The sequence below is a fragment of the Ceratotherium simum genome, chromosome 12 (genome assembly GCF_057802395.1).
Source record: "Ceratotherium simum simum isolate JZ-2026a chromosome 12, ASM5780239v1, whole genome shotgun sequence".
In the NCBI taxonomy this organism is placed as follows: Eukaryota; Metazoa; Chordata; class Mammalia; order Perissodactyla; family Rhinocerotidae; genus Ceratotherium; species Ceratotherium simum.
In genome coordinates this window covers 60,076,489-60,091,359 of record NC_141911.1, presented here as the reverse complement: position 1 = coordinate 60,091,359, position 14,871 = coordinate 60,076,489, and the positions used below count along the sequence as shown (strand labels likewise).

The window sequence follows — 14,871 nt, the reverse complement described above, 5'->3', positions numbered from 1 at the left end:
AAGTATCTTTTCTGACCACAACAGTATGAAACTAGAAATCAACTATAGGAAAAAAATCAGAAAAGCCACAAACACGTGGAGATTAAACAAAATGCTACTGAACAACGACTGGGTCAACGAGGAAATCAAAAAATACCTGGAGACAAATGAAAATGAAAATACGACATGCCAGAATTTATGGGACACAGCAAAAGCAGTTCTAAGAGGGAAGTTTATAGCAATACAGGCCTATCTCAACAAACAAGAAAAATCTCAAATAAACTATCTAACAATGCACCTAAAGGAACTGGAAAAAGAAAAACAAACAAAGCCCAAAATCAGTAGAAGAAGGGAAATCATAAAAATCAGAGGAGAAATAAATGAAATAGAGACCAAAAAAACAATAGAAAAAATTAATAAAACCAAGAGCTGGTTCTTTGAAAAGATCAACGAAATTGACAAACCTTTAGCTAGACTCACCAAGAAAAAAAGAGAGAAGGCACAATTAAGTAAAATCAGAAATGAAAGATGAGAAATTATAACAGACACCTCAGAAATACAAAAGATTATAAGAGAATACTATGAAAAGCTATATGCCAACCAATTCGACAATCTGGAAGAAATGGATAAATTCTTAGAATCATACAACCTTCCAAAACTGGATCAAGAAGAAGTAGAGAATTTGAGTAGACCAATCACCAGTAAGGAGATTGAAACAGTAATCAAAAACCTCCCCAAAAATAAAAGTCCAGGACCAGACAGCTTCCCTGGTGAATTCTACCAAACATTCAAAGAAGACTTAATACCAATCCTTCTCAAACTCTTCCAAAAAATTGAGGAGTGGGGGAAGCTCCCTAACTCATTCTATGAAGCCAACATTACCCTGATACCAGAACCAGACAAGGACTACACAAAAAAAAAGAAAATTACAGGCCAATATCACTGATGAACATCGATGCAAAAATCCTCAACAAAATACTAGCAAATCGCATACAACAATACGTTAAAAAGATTATACACCATGATCAAGTGGGATTTATTCCAGGTATGCAGGGATGGTTTAACATTCGCAAATCAATCAACGTGATACACCACATTAATAAAATGAAGAATAAAAATCACATCATCATCTCAATAGATGCAGAGAAAGCATTTGACAAGATACAGCATCCATTTATGATAAAAACTCTGAATAAAATGGGTATAGAAGGAAAGTACTTCAACATAATAAAGACCATATATGAGACACCCACAGCTAATATCATCCTCAATGGTGAAAAACGGAAAGCTATCCCTCTAAGAACAGGAACCAGGCAAAGGTGCCCACTGTCACCACTCCTATTTAACATAGTACTGGAAGTCCTAGCCAGAACAATCAGGCAAGAGAAAGAAATAAAAGGGATCCAAATTGGAAAGGAAGAAGTGAAACTGTCACTATTTGCAGATGACATGATTTTATATATAGGAAACCCTAAAGAATCCACCAGAAAACTTTTAGAAGTAATAAACGAATATGCTAAAGTTGCAGAATACAAAATCAACATAAAAAATCAGTTGCATTTCTATACACTAACAACAAAGTAGCAGAAAGAGAAATTAAGAATACCATCCCATTTACAATTGCAACAAAAAGAATAAAATACCTAGGAATAAACTTAACCAAAGAGGTGAAAGAGCTGTACACTGAAAACTATAAAACATTGCTGAAAGAAATTGAAGAAGACACAAAGAAATGGAAAGATATTCCGTGCTCTTGGATTGGAAGAATTAACATAGTTAAGATGTCCATACTTCCTAAAGCCATCTATAGATTCAATGCAATCCCTATCAAAGTTCCAACAACACTTTTCACAGAAATAGAACAAAGAATCCTAAAATTTATATGGAACAACAAAAGACCCCAAATAGCTAAAGGAATCCTGAGGGAAAAAAACAAAGCTGGAGGTATCACACTCCCTGATTTCAATATATGCTACAAAGCTATAGTAACCAAAACAGCATGGTACTGGCACCAAAACAGACACACAGATGAATGGAATAGAATCAAAAGCCCAGAAATAAACCCACACATCTATGGACAGCTAGTCTTTGACAAAGGAGCCAAGAACATACAATGGAGAAAAGAAAGTCTCTTCAACAAATGGTGTTGGGAAAACTGGGTAGCCACATGCAAAAAAATGAACGTAGACCCTTACCTTACGCCATACACAAAAATTAACTCAAAATGGATTAAAGACTTGAATGTAAGACCTGAAACTATGAAATGTTTTCTAGAAGAAAACATAGGCAGTACGCTCTTCGACATCGGTCTTAGCAACATATTTTCAAGCACCATGTCTGACCAGGCAAGAGAAACAATAGAAAAAATAAACAAATGGGACTACATCAAACTAAAAAGCTTCTGCACAGCAAAGGAAACCATCAACAAAACGAAAAGACAACCTAACAACTGGGAGAAGATATTTTCAAACCATACATCTGATAAGGGCTTAATCTCCAAAATATATAAAGAACTCATGCATCTCAACAACAAAAAAACTACCAACCCAATTAAAAAATGGGCAAAAGACCTGAACAGACATTTCTCCAAAGAAGATATACAGATAGCCAACAGACACATGAAAAGATGTTCAAAATCATTAACTACCAGGGAAATGCAAATCAAAACTACAATGAGACATTACCTCACGCCCGTGAGAATGGCTATAATTAACAAGATAGGAAACAATATGTATTGGAGAGGATGTGGAGAGAAGGGAACTCTCATACACTGCTGGTGGGAGTGCAAACTGGTGCAGCCACTATGGAAAACAGTATGGAGATTCCTCAAAAAATCAAGGATAGAACTACCATATGATCCAGCTATTCCACTGCTGGGTATTTATCCAAAGAACTTGAAAACACCAATGCATAAAGATACATGCACCCCTGTGTTGACTGCAGCATTATTCACAATAGCCAAGACTTGGAAGCAACCTAAGTGCCCATCAAGGGACGAATGGATAAAGAAGATGTGGTATATATACACAATGGAATACTACTCAGCCATAAGAAACGATGAAATCCAGCCATTTGTGACAACATGGATGGACATTGACGGTATTATGCAAAGTGAAATAAGTCAGAGGGAGTTCAAATACCGTATGATTTCCTTCATTAAGCAGTAGATAATAACAACAATAAACAAACACATAGAGACAGAGATTGGATTGGTGGTTATCAGAGGGGAAGGGGAGAGGGAGGAGGGCGAAAGGGATAATTCGGCATGTGTGTGGTGATGGGTTGTAATTAGTGTTTAGGTGGTGAACATGATGTAATCTATGCAGAAATAGAAGTATAATGATGTCCACCTGAAATTTATACAATGTTATAAACCAATGTTACTGCAATAAACAAAAAATTTAAAAAAAAATAGAAGCAAAATAATAGGTAAAAAAAATAAAAAATAATAAAAAAAAAAAAACCAGCATAAGTATGTCAGAGTTTCAGATAATCCTTGCAAGTATTTGACATTATCTGTCTGTTCAGTTTTAGCATTCTGTTGAATATATCATGGCATCTCATTGTGCTTTTGGGTTGCATTTCCTGGATGACTAATGAAGCTGACCATTTTTCATATTTACTGGTCATTTGGATACCTTCTTGTGTGAAGTGCCTGTTCACGTGTTTTGCCCATTTCAGACATATGCATTACAAATTTCTCCCCCTCTGTTATTTGCTTTTCATTCTCTTTATGGTATCTTCTGATGAACAGTTCTTAATTTTACTGTTCTCCAATTTGTCATTTTTTTCTTTTACAGTGTTCACTGTTTCTTATTTAAGAAACCTCCACCTACCTTAAGATCATGAAGGTATTCTTCTGAAGGTTTATTGTTTTTACCTAACAAGTTTACATTTACAATCTTATGGAATTGAAGTTTTATATATGATGTGAGTTAAGGGACAAAATACTTTTTTTCCATAAAGATATCATTTTGACCCAACATTATTATTGAAAATGCCATCCTTTCCTCACCATGTTATTAACGACATCTTTGTCAAAAACAGCGTCTATTTGTCTGTTCTTGTGTCAATGCTATAGTATTAAATTAGAATTCCTTTATAATAAGCCTTTTTATTTGACAGCATAAGTCCTCCAGATTTGTTCCTTCACTTCAAGGCCACCGTGGTAATTCATGGCCCTTTGGATTTTCACATAAATTTTAGAATCAGTTTCCACCAAAAAAAAAAAAATCTTGCTAGGATTTTTAATGAGATTGCATCTTTTGAAATCTATTGACTTGTGCTTTATGACACAGCATATGGTTAATTTTGGTTAAGTGTGCCATGTGCATTACTTGATCAAGTGTCATTGGGTACACTGCTCTATAAATGTCATGTAGGTCCTGTATATTGATTATATTGATCAGATTATCTCTCTATCCTTTCCAGTTTTATCTTCCTGCTTATTCTATCAGCAATTGGGAAAGGTGTGTTTAAGTCTTCTATTAGGATTGTGAGTTTATCTATTTCTATTGCTACTTCAGTTTTTGCTTTCACATTTGGAACATATATATCTTCTAGTGTATTGACCCTCTTTATTTCTAGTAATGCTTCTTCCTTAAAGTCTACTTTGTTAAATACTAGTAAGGTTACACCTGATTTCTTTCTATTTGTATATATATATGTTTTTTTATCCTTTTTTTTTTTTTGGTGAGGAAGATCAGCCCTGAGCTAACATCTGTGCCAATCTTCCTCTATTTTTTGTAAGTGAGATGCTGCCACAGCATGGCTTGATGAGCAGCATGTAGGTCCGCATCTGGGATCTGAACCTGTGAACCCTAGGCTGCCAAAGCGGAGCATGCAAACTTCACTAGGCCACCAGGCCAGCCTCTTTTCATCCTTTTATTTTCAAGCTTTCTGTGTCTTTATATTTTAAAACTGTCTGTTAAGGGGCATCAGGTTGATGTTTGGATCCAATCCATTAATAGTCTTTTAATTGAAGTACTTAGTCCATTTAAATTTAATATAATTATTGATCTCGTTGGATTTAAAGCTACTAACTTACTATTTACTTTCTTTTTTTTTTTTTTTTTTTTTTTTTTTAAAGATTTTATTTATTTTTATTTTTTCCCCCCAAAGCCCCAGTGGGTAGTTGTACGTCGTAGCTGCACATCCTTCTAGTTGCTGTATGTGGGACTCGGCCTCAGGATGAACGGAGAAGTGGTGCCTCGATGCGCACCCGGGATCCGAACCCGGGCCACCAGCATCGCAGCGCGCGCACTTAACCACCAAGCCACAGGGCCGGCCCTACTATTTACTTTCTATATGAATCAGTTGTTTCTTTTTCCCTCATTTATTGTCTGCCTCCTGCATTAATAAAATTCTTTTATTATCTCATTTTTTCCTTTTATTAACTTGTTAGTAAAAACAATCTCTTACTATTCTTTTAGATAATTTAATTAGATAAATTTACTTGATAATGCTAGAACCTTGGAACTCTCATTCCATCTGCTTCCCTCCTGCCTTTTGAATTGTTCTTATCATTATATAAATTGCATGTATTTTTAAACCCACAAAACATTACTATTCTTGTTTAGTACCATCAATATTTATGATTATTTACCATATATTTACCCTTTGTTAGCTCTTCACTCCATTCTGCATTTCCATGTTTCCGTCAAGATTCATTTTCCTTCTCCCAAAAGAGCTACCTTTTACTTAATTTCTTTTGGTGCAGGTCTGCTGGCTTTTGCTTATCTGAAAACATCTTTATTTGCCTTTAATTTTTTTGACAGTACTACTTATTAAGCAAATCAAATCTGAAAGGTCTGAAATTTATGTGTTCTAAGGGAAAAGCATCAAATCTTTTATATATACATTTAGTTTTACTATAGCAAAGAAATGTACATATACTTTTAAGGTTTAGAGCTGAGCATTCTTTCCCTTCCCATGAAAGAAAAATAAAATTTAAAAATGAACAGGAACAAAATTACAACAGAGAATGTCAATTTCAAAAATCGTACACATAGTGGATGATACCCCTAGTCCATCAAGTGGTAGAGCTCAAGTCATCAGTAGCAGAGAATTTTATTTTAAAGGTACCATGTTAAACTTTAATTAGGCAAGCCCCAGGAGAAGCCATGTTGTCAAAATACCCACTTAATGGCATTATCTTTTCAATTTGCTTCTGCTGCATTCTTTCTTCTCTCCTGCTGACACTAAAATGCCCTAACATCTCAAACCCATCCTTTCCTCACTTGATATAACTCCATTTTACTAGATTTTTTTATTTAACAAATTGCATGTACATGGTGATGATGGTAGATGTCCATATTCGCACAGAGACACAGTGTAATTTCTGAGCCCTTTAGAAAAAGAAGCAAAAATCAAGAATTTTAAGCACAAAGAGGATAAACACCCTCCAGCTTCCAGCAAAGCAAAGGGAGAAAATTTTCTTTTTCCCACAGCGCACAGTGAAGTGTCAATTCCACAACACGACAGTCACATCTTTTGAGAAAAGAAGAGATAAAAAGAAACTTGGATCAGAAATGAGCAGATTTTTTTCCCCATTGTATTTTGCCCAAGATAGTCTCCCAAAAAGTAAGTGGAAAATCATTATTATAAAGAGAAAAGAAATAAAGAAACCTCATTAGAACAAGGTAACAGAGCACAAAAGGGGAAAAAACAGGAGATGGCAACTTGCTCCCAGAGAATATAAAATTTTAAAAAATAAAATGAAGGTTGCAATCTATTAGTATTCTATCCGTCATCTTCCTCTTCAACCTTTCTCCTTTTTCCACATCATCACCATCTTCATCTTCTCCTTCATCCTCATCTTCTTCATCATCAGTATGTTCTTCACCATTGCAAACATCAGCTGCTTCTCCTTCCCCTTCTTTATCATCCAGATAGGGAGCTAAATAGTACTTGAACAGATCTGGCCAACAGCATCTTTGATAAACTCTCCTAATTCACCTGCACTTACATCCAAATCATTGGTGAACCAGGTAAAGAAGGTCAAAGATTTTTCGTGCTATTTCTGCAAAACAGATTTATTTTGTGTCTGACATGAACATTCCATCAAGTGCTTCCCAGATTCCTGTTTGATTTCAGACAACTTGGAAGATGGGTCACCATTCTTATTGAGATAAAATGTATAGGAAAAAACTTTATTTTAAAGTAATAATTTTCAGCAAAATAAAAACGTGTTCTGTAGTATGAGTCAAAATCTTCAAATTCTGTCACTTCAGTTCCGAGAAAATAATTCAGCATCTCTTCATTCTCATCCCCAAGCAGAGCAGTCATTTGCACATGGTCAACAAACATTACCTCTAAATTTGGGAATTCGGAGATCAATTATGACCTCTTTTGAATAGTTTGCAGAGTTTGTTACATTTTTGTTCTACTTTGAAAATTCCCTGACTGGCTTGTTTGTCAAGTCCGTATTTCAATACATACATCTCTGTATTTAAATGCTTCCTGTTGTTCTTTCCCTCCTTTCAGTGAATCCAGAGAAGCACATTTTCTCTCTCCCACAAAATAAGTGGAGAATCATATCATAAAGAGAAGAAAAAAATAAATCTCACTAGAACAAGGTAACTGAGCACAAAAGGGAAAAAAATAGGAGATAGCAACTTGCTCCCAGAGAATATAAAATTTTAAAAAATAAAATGAAGATTGGAATCTATATCTAGGCTGGGATTTGGAAGTGGTCTTGGTTTCCTCATTTGAAGAGTAAGCAAAGACTTATGTCTAGGGCTAATTCTGTGAGACAAATCCAAAGCACCAGTCACATAGGGAGATGGTCACAGCTGAAGAGGCCCAGACAACTACACCTTCATTTTTCAGTATTTCTGCTGGGTACAGAATTCTAGATTGGCAAATATTTCCTATCACCTTAAATATATTATTCAGTTGTCTACTATATTTGTTACCTTTTTTGCCTTTTCTGTTAATCTGCTATCAGTCTTACTGTTGCTTTCTTGAAGATAATGTTGCTTTTTTTTTCTGGCTGTTTTTAAGATTGCCTTGATTTTCAACAGTTTAAGATATACCTAGATGCAGTTTTCTTTATACTGATGTTGCTTGAGGCTCACAGAGCTTCTTCAATTGTCAAGTAATGTTTTTTAACAGTTCTGGAAAATTCTCAGCCATTATCTCATCAAATTTGCTTCTGCCCCATTTTCTCCCTCTCCTTCAAAACAAATGCTAAAACATCCTAACATTACAGATATATTAGATATTTTCACTGTCTCACACATCTATTTTTAGTCTTTGTGCTTCGTTTTCAATATTTTCCATTGACTTCTTTTCCTCTTCACTAATCCTGTCTTTTGCTGTGTCATACCTAATATCTAATTCAAACACTGAGTTCTCAATTTCAATTATATTTTTCTCTTCTAGAATGTCTATATGACATTTATACATCCCAATTTTTAGTAAAACTCTCCATCTTTTCATCTGTTTGTTTCATCTCCTCTTCCATTTGCAAGAAAATATCAATCATGTTTATTTTAAGGTCCTCATCTGCTAACTCCAATCAATATCTGAATCATCCTATGTCAGTTTCCATCATCCAGTTTTTCTCTTGGTTTTAGTCATATAGTCCTATCTCTTAGCATCTAGTCATTTTTTATTAAATGCTGGACACTGTATATTAAAAAATTTTGGAGGATCCAGATATTATATTTCTCCAGAATAGGTTCATCCTGACCTCTGACAGGCAGAATGGAAACTGTTAACTTTAATCAGGGAGTGAGCTGATTCAAGGCTGGGTTTCAGTTGGCAGGCTTCAACCGGCCTCAGTTGACCCTATTCCTACAGCACAGCCCTACAGTGCTTCCAACTGAGAGTATGATGTGCACTGATGGCCCTTCTGCAGCAACATGAGCCTGCAGAACACTCCGCCTTCTGGAAGTGTATGGCTTAACTTGATAGCATTCTGCCGTACAGCTTCACAATTCTTGCAAATGTCTTGAAGAAGAGTCAGCAATGTTTTTGAGTTCCTTTGAGTCTCCAATAGTCACTCCAAACTCACAAGACAGCCAAAAGTGACACTTGTTTCTCTGTGCTCAAACACTAACCCTCTACATGACCTGAGCTCAGATTTTCAGCCGCTTGTCCATATCTAGAATGAGCAAAAGTCTGACCACTTTCCCAAGAGAAAAGAGGCTGCAGATTATCAATTCACCTCTCCAAAGTTTTCTGCTCTCTCGAGCTTTAGACACTCTGGTACTTCTTGCTTTAACAGCTCTCTGATGGCCTTACACAAATTATCTGATATGTAATCTGTCTTTTGTAGATGTTCTCAGCAGTAATATCAATATGTTCAAGTCATCAAGTATCAAGTATCTCTTATTTGAGGTAAGTCTTCTTGCCCTATTTTATTTTCTTTATATCCATATCACTACCTATCACTATATTACTTATTAAGGGTATTTTATTTTACATCTATCTTTCCCTACTGAAACATAAGCCCAAAAAGAACAAGAGCTTTACCACATCCTCGGGGCACAATCAGACTGAAGATTGCTCAACTCTGGTATTCTTCCTGTTTCCATCATGCTGCACCTCCCATGCCTATTTTTGTTTTGTAAAGAATTCCAAACGGACTCATCATTTTTCAATATGAGAAAGAGGAAAAACTAATTCTACATGCACAAATTCTCAGTAAAGAACTTGTACTCCTCCTTTTCATGTTTCTTCACTTTCCATGAGAGATATAAATTAAGAGCAAATATACTTTGGGTTTCTCTCCTTCACGGTTCCTTCTCTTCAGCTGACTGGTGAGACCCTGACAGTCCTTCCTCTCTGTGCCCAACTCCCTGCCGAGTAGGAAGCAGACCGGCCATCAGACTCAGGGCACACCTTCTACAGCAGGCTGGACACCTGCCCCTCTCCCAGGCTCTCTGGTATCTTCCATTCCGATTATGCTGTCTATGAGTCAGGCCACAATTCTCCATGCAGTTGATGGGCAAGTATATTCCGAATCTACTCTGCAGGCCCAACTCTTCCCACACGTGGTACAAAGGTCGAGATTTAAGGAGCAGAGTATAAAGGCCACACTCTGACGGTGGGTCCCAGTTACATTCTCCAATCCAGCTCTTCTGGAGGCATGAACTTAGAGGGTTACTGTATGCTCATTAATGAGGTAGATAATTTAGTCCTCATCTGGCTCCTATCTGCTCTTCTTTGGTTAGAACTAAGGAGAGAGGGCTTACTAATTAGGAACCATCACCAGTGTATAAGTGACTGGGGGTTTGAAAGGAAGTTTCCAAAAACAGTCCATATATATTTGGATTGTTTTTAAAGCCCAATTACAGAAAGGCCCCCAGCTCACTTGGTATATACATTTATTTTGAAATAATAATTTACTATAACTGTAGGAGGTTAACAATTCTCACAAAAACTCTCACAAAAACACCTGAAAATCTTGTAATCATATATTTTGGTAGCTATATTTTTGAAAACATGTTATTTATCCAGAGGTACAAAATCTTTTCTGCAATCTTTTATTTACAAAAATAAAATTATGATAATTTGATATTCTGCATTTTGTAATATACAGCTATCTAGTCGATTATAGTGACAGATTGCCTTGGTAATTCCACTGGCCTCAGATGTAAAAAATATAGTTTCCCTCATCAATCCTCAAGGGGATAGATTTAGAAAAATAAACTAATGTAAAACTTTTTAAATGCCACTAAGTCAGGCTCATGCAGGTAAAGCAGACTGCTCTCATTATACTTTGTATACCCCACAACGTGTTACTTCTGGAACCCTTCCAAGACCACAGGCTCCTTAAGAGTAAGAGCTTGGCCTTTTTAAAAAGCAAAGTTTAAGCCCTGTTTTGTTGTTTTCTTAATGTCCTTCTGTTGATACAGATACATTTCTACTAAGTTAGAGATGATAAAATTGCATGAAACCAATCTGTATCTAAGTAAAATGGATTTTACTTTTTCCTATAAAAACATCACCTAGAATTTGGATATTTCACTTGAATCTCCAGTATTTATCTGGGTCCTTGGGATTCTGCATGTGAGTTCTTAACTGGCTAACAGCAAGAACATTTTGTCCACAGGGGCCCATCCAGTATTTCTGAACTGCGGCATAGTATTCTGGCTCAACTTGCATCAGATCACACCACTGAAAGTCCAACTGGACTAGCTGGACTGTTCAGAGACTGAGAGGCAAACATGGGCCCAGCATGAGTAGAAAAGAAAGATAGGACAGGCTTGAGACTTTTGTGATCTCAGGATAGATGCAAAGTTCAGGAACGAATGACTCCACTGGAAATGCCAGGACAATGCCAAGTCTTGAGAAACTTACCAGGCCAGTTTCTACACAAAAACCTCTTACAGGCGATGCAAGAGGATGCTTTGGAAAAGGAAGGGAAGACCCACTGCCAAAACCAGAGCTGTTTGGAGGATTCAAGCAGAGACTGGATTCACCAGCAGCCACTTTATAATACCTGAATAATTAGGCTAAGAAGGTGGCGAGGAAAATGTACAATGTGTGTTGTGTTCTATAGGTGCCAAAACTTAAAGGAATGTGCTGGAATCATAAGAGCCAGTGCCTGGAAAGGAGGTACTTGAACTGTGGTTTAAAATACCAAAGAAAATATTATAGAAAGAGAAGGTCTTGGAGATTTAAAAACAAAGGATCACTGAGAGTTTTAGCAACAGTACATGAAAGGATTTTGGTCTTAGAGCAAGTCTGAGCGGGTAGAGAGTGGAAGGAAATATATCTTAAGCTCCAAACCACCTGGAAAAAAAGTAGACAGAAAGACTTCAAATTAAGGAAAGAAGAGAATACAATACAGACAACTGGGCATATTCCACCAAATTATTAATGGGAAGCAGTTACAATCAGGCACCGGCTTCCAACCTCAAGCTCTATAATTGGCTGAGAAATCCAGAATTCTTCTGCTAATACACTTAATTTTAAAACAAAAGTAAAATTCTGAGGTTATCAAGACGTCTTAGAACAGACAAGACTGAGTCTCTTCAGACTCCAATCTCAAATCCTGGCGGCCAACACAGAAAGAGGCTGAGTGCTGGTGAAGGCTCTGCAGCGGTGGGCATCGCTAAGTTCCGAGCTACACCTTCGGGGGGAGAGGGGGAGGTTGCAGTAGACGATCTCAGTGCTCCCCACTGATCCCCTCAGATCCCTTTATACCCTGTCCCCAACTAACAGGGCTCACTCACATCAGGAGGCTCAACCCTAACTGGTGCCTCCAAGTTCTCTGGTATGACATGGCCACCTAGGGGCTCCCAGCCCTGTCCACCAGAACTGTTGGCACCACAAGTAAAGTGCAAGTGTAAACTGAGAAAGAGCTATGCCACATGGTCTCTCACATGACATCATTTTCCAGACACTACCCTCAGTATCTGGCTCATGTTCCATAACCATAACACAAGTAACTATGGGCTTGAGGAGAAGTACTACCCATTCGAGAACTGGAGGTGGTTAGCTTTGTAGCTATGGCGCACACTAGAAATGACTTAAATAACCAGTGCCAATTTACCCACCAGAAGAGGGGAGGCTCATTATCTCCCTTTGAGAGGACTCAAAGGGAGTCCACGAGGAGAAGACTATAGTGGGAACAGTTACTCTCCTTTCTCTACGCTCCTTCTGAATCCTGGCACCTCCAAAGCTAAAATAATAAAAAAGACTTTAATAGTATATCTCAAGGCTGGGAAGCAGCTCACTCAGTTAACACAATAAGGACTAAAATTAAATCTGGCAGGCAGTAAGCCTTTACAGTTCAGAGGGTGTTGGTCTTTTTTTCAATGTTTCCCCCCAGAAGACATACCTTTGAGCGGTCTGTCCCCTGCCCTGCCCAGCAAGCAGCACAACTGGACAGAGCAGAGGATGGCTGACAATCCACAGGGAAGACCAGACTGTGAGGAGAAGAACCACAGAGGGGCGGGGAAAGGTACGTGAACCAAGGGGCTAAAGGGATCAGAGGTCTTAGGGGAAAGAGCAGGCTTGAAGGGGACAGGAAGACTCTTCATCAATCCCCTTCTGAAATGTGTACAAAGTACCAATATTACTTACGCAAAACACGAATATTAAACAAGGAGTAGAATAAAAGAGAACAGTCACCATTCCTTATACGAATGTAACACTACTTGAACATAAAATGTATAAAATCAGTAGCTCTTTGGGTGGCAGAATGAGGCGGACTGGGGATATTGGCGTGTAAAAACTAAATAATAATGTAAAGACATTAAAGAACCACGGGACTAGATGATGCAAAACTGGATGATCTGCTGCTGCACTGGCGACTGTATAACAGTACAAAACCAGCCTGCTTTTTTCCAGTTTTATTGAGATACAATTGACATACATAACTATATAAGTTTAAGGTATACAAAAAAGTCTTCTTAAGTTTCCTACATGCAAGTCCTTTCAAAATAATAATTATAATCATTATCTGCTTAACAATGCCTCACAACCAGCTGTGCAAAACATTAACGTGACCATCACACTAAAATTTTCAGAGACAACAAAACGAATATCAAAAGCCATTAACAGCCTCTTAAATAATTGCTATTTTTATCATTTATGACTTATTTAGATTATCAATTTTTTTAGTCACATAAATGTTTGATTTCTGAAAACCTTCATGGTAAAAAAAAATTAACTGTTGAGAAAATTAACATCTTACAGAAAAATAGTGAAAGCCATTAAAAGTATTTTTAGGCTCATAAAAAGAAACAATTAAAACAGCACGTTAAATTAAGGCAATATCAATAACACTTCCCCTTAAATTATAATGAAGCCTATATTATGAATTTCCATTTTCCATCAGCCGCACTGCAGAAGCCTTTCAAGAATCTCTTCCTAATACACCCCACTCCCCACCTCCAGCAGTCTCAGCAATATGAGTGATGCTTAAAAACGTATTTTGCTTGCACATAATACACTACAGTAGCTTCATGTGTCAACTTGGCTGGGCTGGAGTACTCAGTAATTTAATCAAATACTCATCTAGGTGTTGCTGTGAAGGCATTTTGTAGATGTGGTTAACATCTGCAATCAGTTGACTTGAAACAAAGGAGATTACCGGCAATACTGTGTGTGGCCCTCATCCAGTCAAAGGCCTTAAATGCAAAAACTGAGGTTAGCCAGAGAAGTTCTGCCTCAAGACCGCAACATCAACTCCTGTCTGAGTTTCCACCCTGTGGGCCTGCCCTACGGATTCCATCTTGCCACCCCAACAATCATGTGAGCCAATTCCTTGAAATACATATAGGTCTCCATCCTACTGGTTCTGTTGCTCTGGAGACCCTAACTGATAAACACACACTCGGAGAGACTTTTTACATGTAGTTCTCTGTTCCAGGATTCTACCCCTTTCTGATTCTATGACCCTCCTTCTCTAGGCCCCACCTACACATATCGCAACTCCCACCCTCCTCATGGAACCCACTAAATACAATCCTTGGGACTGAGTTTTCTTTTCCACATTTTTGTTCCAACATTCTCTACGCCTTTATTTTTCTATTTCCATCCCTCAGGCCCTTCTTTTTCTAATGACTAGAAAAATAACAGCAACAAATACAATTGGCACAAACTAGGCAGAAAATCCTCCTAATAAACAGACATACATTTGTATATACAGATCCCTACATTAGGGAAGCTTCAGATTGCAAAAGACTGTCTAAGTGTCACGGTTCTTTAAATACATGTTTTTAAAGGTAAAAAACATTTTAAGGTGGGATTTTTATTCCAACATAGAGCTCAGCATTGTTTCTATGCAATTAGAACTGAAATTAGGAAATAAAAGTTAAAGAAAACGTATATCATTTATAGAAATCAAATTCTAAATGCAGTACAAGAACGTGGTTATTTTGAAATCCAAACATCCTTATGCATAGAAAACTTATTTTTCAATGATGAACT

The 14,871-nt window shown here is 37.2% G+C and overlaps 1 protein-coding gene across 1 annotated transcript in view; it reads right to left on the bottom strand.

Annotated features, from left to right (window-relative positions):
* Positions 1-14,871, bottom strand: part of PRDM5 (PR/SET domain 5) — a 199,892-nt gene that overhangs the window by 165,424 nt on the left and 19,597 nt on the right.